Raw genomic sequence first — 6,677 nt, forward strand, 5'->3', positions numbered from 1 at the left:
CAGGAGCCTGAGGCAGACACTTAACAATTCAGGATCAGCTTCTTCTCCTCCGACATGAGATCTCCGAATGGACATTGAACCCATGAATATTACCTCACTACTTTTTATTGAACTACTTATTTAATTTAGTTATATAATATACATATATACTTACTGTATTTCACAGCTTTTATAATTATGTATTGCAGTGTACTGCTGCTGCACAACAACAAGTTTCATGAAATATGCCAGTGATATTAATCCTGATTCTGATTCTGTGTAATAAACCTACCTCTGACAGCTCCTCCAAACTTTTGACCTCTCACCTTAAAATTTTTAATACCTATTACAATTTTTTGAGGAAATTACCAGTAGGCTAGACAAGGGAGATGCAGTGGATGATGTATATTTGGATTTTCGGAAGGACTTTGACAAGGTGCCACACATGAGGCTACTTAACAAGATAAGTGCCCATGGAATTACAGGAAAGTTACATACGTGGATAGAGCGTTGGCTGATTGGCAGGAAACAGAGAGTGGGAATAAAGGGATCCTATTCTGGTTGGCTGCCAGTTACCAGTGGTGTTCCACAGGGATCCATGTTGGGGCCGCTTCTTTTTACATTGTACATCAAAGATTTGGATTATGGAATAGATGGCTTTGTGGCTAAGTTTGCTGATGATACGAAGATAGGTGGAGGGGCCGGTAGTGCTGAGGAAACGGAGAGTCTGCAGAGAGACTTGGATAGATTGGAAGAATGGGCAGAGAAGTGGCAAATGAAGTACAATGTTGGAAAGTGTATGGTTATGCACTTTGGCAGAAAAAATAAACGGGCAGACTATTATTTAAATGGGGAAAGAATTCAAAGTTCTGAGATGCAACGGGACTTGGGAGTCCTCATACAGGATTCCCTTAAAGTTAACCTCCAGGTTGAGTCAGTAGTGAAGAAGGCGAATGCAATGTTGGCATTCATTTCTAGAGGAATAGAGTATAGGAGCAGGGATGTGATGTTGAGGCTCTATAAGGCGCTGGTGAGACCTCACTTGGAGTACTGTGGGCAGTTTTGGTCTCCTTATTTAAGAAAGTTTGTGCTGACGTTGGAGAGGGTACAGAGAAGATTCACTAGAATGATTCCGGGAATGAGAGGGTTAACATATGAGGAACGTTTGTCTGCTCTTGGACTGTATTCCTTGGAGTTTAGAAGAATGAGGGGAGACCTCATAGAAACATTTCGAATGTTAAAAGGCATGGACAGAGTGGATGTGGCAAAGTTGTTTCCCATGATGGGGGAGTCTAGTACGAGAGGGCATGACTTCGGGATTGAAGGGCGCCCTTTCAGAACAGAAATGAGAAGAAATTTTTTTAGTCAGAGGGTGGTGAATCTATGGAATTTGTTGCCACGGGCAGCAGTGGAGGCCAAGTCATTGGGTGTATTTAAGGCAGAGATTGATAGGTATCTGAGTAGCCAGGGCATCAAAGGTTATGGTGAGAAGGCGGGGCAGTGGGACTAAATAGGATAAAATGGATCAGCTCATGATAAAATGGTGAAGCAGACTTGGTGGGCTGAATGGCCTACTTCTGCTCCTTTGTCTTATGATCTTATGATCTTATGGTCTTATGGTCTTAAAAAGTTGACAGTTGTATTAGCTATTGCCACCCTGGGAAAACAGCACTGGCTATCCACTATTTTTTTAAAATGTTATACTCCACTGTCTCTATACTTTAGAATGTGTTCCCTTGAACAAATCTGAAAACATGTGCAAATGGCTTCTTGACACGATGCTTAAATGAAAGATACAGGAAAACTCTGATAATTTGACACCCTTGGGACTTGGATGATGCCTTCATTGCAGATTTGTTAGTATTGCCCCTACTAATACAATAAATCATTTTTTAAGCTGTTATATCATGGAATGATAAATTTTCCATTCAATCTGTTAAGTTTAAAGAGGAGGCCAGAAAACAAAATCAAGTGAGTTTAAGAGGAAGTGTGGGAAACAGAACCCAGTTGAGATTAAAGGGAATTTGGGAAATCGTTGACTTTCAAGGAAACAGGGCTCAGTGAGATTAAAGAGATTAAACGGAAGAAGGTAAGCCAGATGCCAAACCATCAGCATTTCCAAGCAGAATATAAATTTTACTATATACAGCCATGTTAATTTGAAATTTATAATTCCATTCACAAGTACAAATGTAATTAATCAATTCCAATTCACAATACTTATTTTCCTAAATCTGCAAGGCAATTTTTTAAACTTCCAAAATATTTGAATCCGGGTTGTGTGTCTGTCAATAATCTCTTTTTTAAAAAATTCTGTCCCATCTCATTGATGGTACTGTCTCACAATACTGCATGGTAAGTTGCTTCTGCTGTGCATGCAGCAGCCTCACAATCTGGGAAATAATGAAATGGCAATTTAAGTACATCAAAATCTGAGCTAACTATTCCGGTAAGGATGTCAATGCAATTGCATTCCTGCCCTTTAGTGTAAAGTGTGCTGAAACATCTTCCTGTAAAATCAGCCACAAAATTTTTAAAAAGGTCTTGAATTTCTATAGAGCCTTTCACATCCTTTTCAGAATGTTCTTAAGTATTTACAGACAACGGTGTGCATTTGATGTGTTGTGAGCTAATTCAGAATCAGAATGAGCTTTATTATCATTGACTTAAGGATTGTGAAATGTGTTATTTTTGCAGCAGCAATAACGTGAAAAGATATAGAATTAATTAAAGTTACAAATTCAGATAATTGCTGCAAAGAAAAGGAATAATAAGTAGGATTCATGGACCATTCAGAAATCTGCAGGCAGAGGGGAAAAATCTACTTCTGAGTTGTTGAGTGTGTCTCTTCAGGGCCCTGTATCTCCTCCCCAGTCGTTGTAACAAAAGAGGACATATCCCAGATGGTGATGGATGCTCCCTTCTTGAAGTACCACCTTTTGATGGTGGGGAGGCTTATGCCCATGATGGAGCTGGCTGAATGTACGATCCTTTGCAGTCTCTTTTGATCCTGTACATTGGACTCTTCATCCAAAGTTGTGATGCAACCAGACAGAATGCTCTCCACTGTACATCTGTTGAAACTTGTAGCATTCTTTGATGACTCAGTAATTTCCCCAAACTCCTAATAAAGTAAAGGGTGCCTCTTTAGTGATTGCATCAATGTGTTTGGCCTAGGAGGACCAAATCCTCTAAGGTTCTGACACCCAGGAAACTGAAGTTGCTCACTCTTTCCATCGATGACCCTTCAGTGAGGACTGGTGTGACTCCCCTTCCTAATATTTGCACCACAAGCTCCCAAAGGCAGGTTCTCCTATCATCTCAGATTAAACATGGGTCAGTTGACATCCACTTCATTCAAGGCAGTGCTGCAACATCATTTGCATTAAGTTGTCAAAGCAGACTGAGCCACAGTTTAATAACTCAGTGAAAAGGCAGAATCTCTGATAGACCAGCACTGGAAAGTCAGATGAGATTTGAATGTTCCAGTAGTTGGAGAAAGACTTCAGTACACAGACTTAGAAGTAAATCAGTTTCCTACTGAACCAGCAGGGAGAAAGTTATAATTATTAGTGCATTTTTATTTAAACTGCCAACTTTCTGAGTTGCTTTAATATCAATAATCTCAAAAGGCATCATATATACTCAGGTAGAGTGGCTCTTCACTGCCCCCCCCCCCATAGAGGCCCAGGTTCATTCCTGACCTCTGGTACTGTCTGTGTGGAGTTTGCATGTTTTCACTGGGAATGCATGGGTTTCGCCCAACTGCTCCACTTTCTTACTACAGTATATCCCAAATATGGGCCAGTTGCTATGGTAATTGGGTACAATAACATTGGTTACGGTAAATGACCTCCAGTGTCAGCAGATGTCAGGAGAATCAGGGTGGTAGAACAAAGTATGGATTGCACAAGAATGGGATAGTTCTGACAGCTGGCAATGGGTCAAATAGCCTTCTTTTATGTAAATCATACAGAAATAATAATAAGCTACATAAACACTATTTCATACTTACAGTGTTAGATAATAATTATATAATTATTTGCCATTCATAATTTTTAATTTTTTTTATTCTTTGTTACTTCTCTTTTAATATTTGTATGTGTGTGCACTTGTAATGCCTCTTTGACACTGTAATTTCCCTTGGGATCAATAAAGTATCTATCTTAATTTCGATGGTAGGCTAACCAATGAATGTAACTTGTTTTGCATGCTCAGAAATAACCTCAGTCTCATTCAACAAGGATTAATAATTTTTAAGTATTTTACAGCAGGACTAGTTCATAGATTGCTAAAATTGCTGTCAGTTCAAAAGACTTCCCTTCATTCTATCTGATAAGGCAGCATTGGACTCTGAAAGAGTCAAATCATTGTCAGAAGGATCAGGATTTCCATGTTCAACTACATGTGTTAAAACCTTCAAGTTGCTGTCAGTTTTACGACTTGTACCATTGTTAACACTGCAAAATCTGGATCATTATATCATCCGCCCAGTTGGCTTCAAAAACAAGCACAATTAGTGCCTTTATTTTAAAGGAAAACAAATTTGAGGAAAATTTCTAAATTAAGACATATTAAGTGCATTGTAAAATTCCTTAAATGCCTTGTGAAATTTCATAGTTGATCACTTTCAGCTTCAAGTATTTTTGAAAGCCGCTGAGGAAATATTTTCTGACTGCTTCCCGTTGCCTATCCCAGAAACTACCAGAACACAGCCTTCCTCAAAACAATTAAGCTGTTGATCAAAGGCATGGAGTCTCCTTTGCAGGTGTTCATTAAAAAAATATAATTTCTGACAGCGTGCACCCACAGAAATCCCAAATCCATCATGCCTGAAGCTTTAAGAAAATAATTACAGACAGCTCTGAAAAACAAGCACATAAAAATAAGGATCACTTGATCAAAAATATGTTACTTTCATACCTAATGATTTTGTGTGTAATGAAGGCCACTGGAAAACCCAGTGAAAATGCTTGGTTCAGTCCACTCGGATTGGATGAAGGGCAAAGAGTAAATTCTTAACTCTATTCCCATTTCAGATAAAAACATACTTTTCTTTCTAATTTACATACAGAATAAAATATCCTGGACTTTCACTTTAAAAAATTGTATGTTATTTGTTGCATTTGCAATTTAGTTAGTGTTAGGCTGCAAGTGTGATAATATTTGTTAAATTTTCAGTGTTAAACTGATATAAGTGATTTTCTTGATATGCTGGGACAACCAAGACTAGGTGTGGTTCAAGCTCATATTGCCTGTGTTCAACTGTGCAATGTGACCTTTCTTTTTCAATTATAGCAATGGCCTGTTGGGAGATATGTGTGTAGTACTCATTATCAAAAGTGTTTGCTACTCATTATTAACACATGTTACTATAAATATATACTTCGAACATCTGCAATATGCACCCTCGTCTGCTTCTATTATTGGATGATAACATAAGAGTCCAATCTGCAAGACATCCATTGTAACTGCTGCTGAGAAAATGGTGGGTGAGTTGCATTCGTTAATCACCATCTTTTTTGTTAATCATGTTGGCAGGTAGATTACAATTTAGGCCCCTCAATAAAGAATAAATGGCAATGCATTTTGCGTCCTTCTAGTGTATCGGTAGATGATAAGATATGGGAGCAGAATTAGGCATTTGGCCATTGAGTCTTCATTGTTATTCAATTATGGCTGATTTTTTTTCAACCCCATTCTCCTGCCTCCTCCCTGAAACCCCTAACCTTCACCCCAATATCAATCAATCTCTGCCTTAGATACATCTAGTGACCCGGCCACCACAACCATTTGTGGCAGCAAATTCCACAGATTCATCACTCTCTGCCTGAAGAAGATGCTCTTCATTTCAATTCTAAAGGGGTATCCCTTTTTTTTAAGGCTGTATCCTCAGATGCCAGACTCCCCTACTAATCTTCTCCACATCCACTTTATCCAGGCCTTTCAGTATTCAATATGCTTCTTGAGATCCTCCTCCATTCTTCTGAACTCCATTGAGTACAATCCCAGAGACATCAAATGCTCTTCATACATTTAACCTTTCTTTCTTGGAATTATTCTTGTGAACTTCCTCATGACCCTCTTCAGGGCCAGCATATCCTTCCTTAGGTATGGAGCCCAAAGTTGCACATAATATTTCAAATGCTATCTGACCAATGCCTTATAATGCTGCATCACTCCTGAACCTTCCTCTCAGTGATTAATATATTGCTTCATTTAATACAGAAGAAACCTGGATACATGCTCATCTAGATGGTACAGATCACAAGTCTGGGAATCACTGTTGAAAATGTGGTTTTCAGCAGAAAGGAGCTGTATTTCCATGGTATAACTGAACGTGTTATATTTCTGATTTTTTATTATTAAAATGAAATATCAGGAATAACCTAAATTGTTTTCCAGTGAGATAAAGTGAATTTTTACAGCATGACTGGAAATGTGTGTTAAATGCATCCTCATTCATTGTACTTTTTAAAGCATGATGATGCTTGTGATTGTTTCTAAAGTGAGAAAGGGTGCACTATCACTGAAATGACTGCTTAGAATATAACAGCCACCCCCAACAAAAATAGTTCAGTATGCTGAAGAATCTAAGAGAAACTTCGTCTCCATTGACTCCTATTCTTCATAAAGGAAAGGAAAGATGTTTTGAACAATATAAAGTTTTTTTTCCACTTTAGTCCATCATATTCCTA

At 38.3% G+C, this 6,677-nt stretch overlaps 1 protein-coding gene across 4 annotated transcripts in view; it reads right to left on the bottom strand.

Annotated features, from left to right (window-relative positions):
- LOC134346787 (dachshund homolog 1-like) overlaps positions 1 to 6,677 on the bottom strand; it is a 586,859-nt gene that overhangs the window by 457,547 nt on the left and 122,635 nt on the right. The gene's annotated exons all lie outside the window — the stretch shown is intronic.

The sequence above is a fragment of the Mobula hypostoma genome, chromosome 5 (genome assembly GCF_963921235.1).
Source record: "Mobula hypostoma chromosome 5, sMobHyp1.1, whole genome shotgun sequence".
Taxonomy (NCBI): Eukaryota; Metazoa; Chordata; class Chondrichthyes; order Myliobatiformes; family Myliobatidae; genus Mobula; species Mobula hypostoma.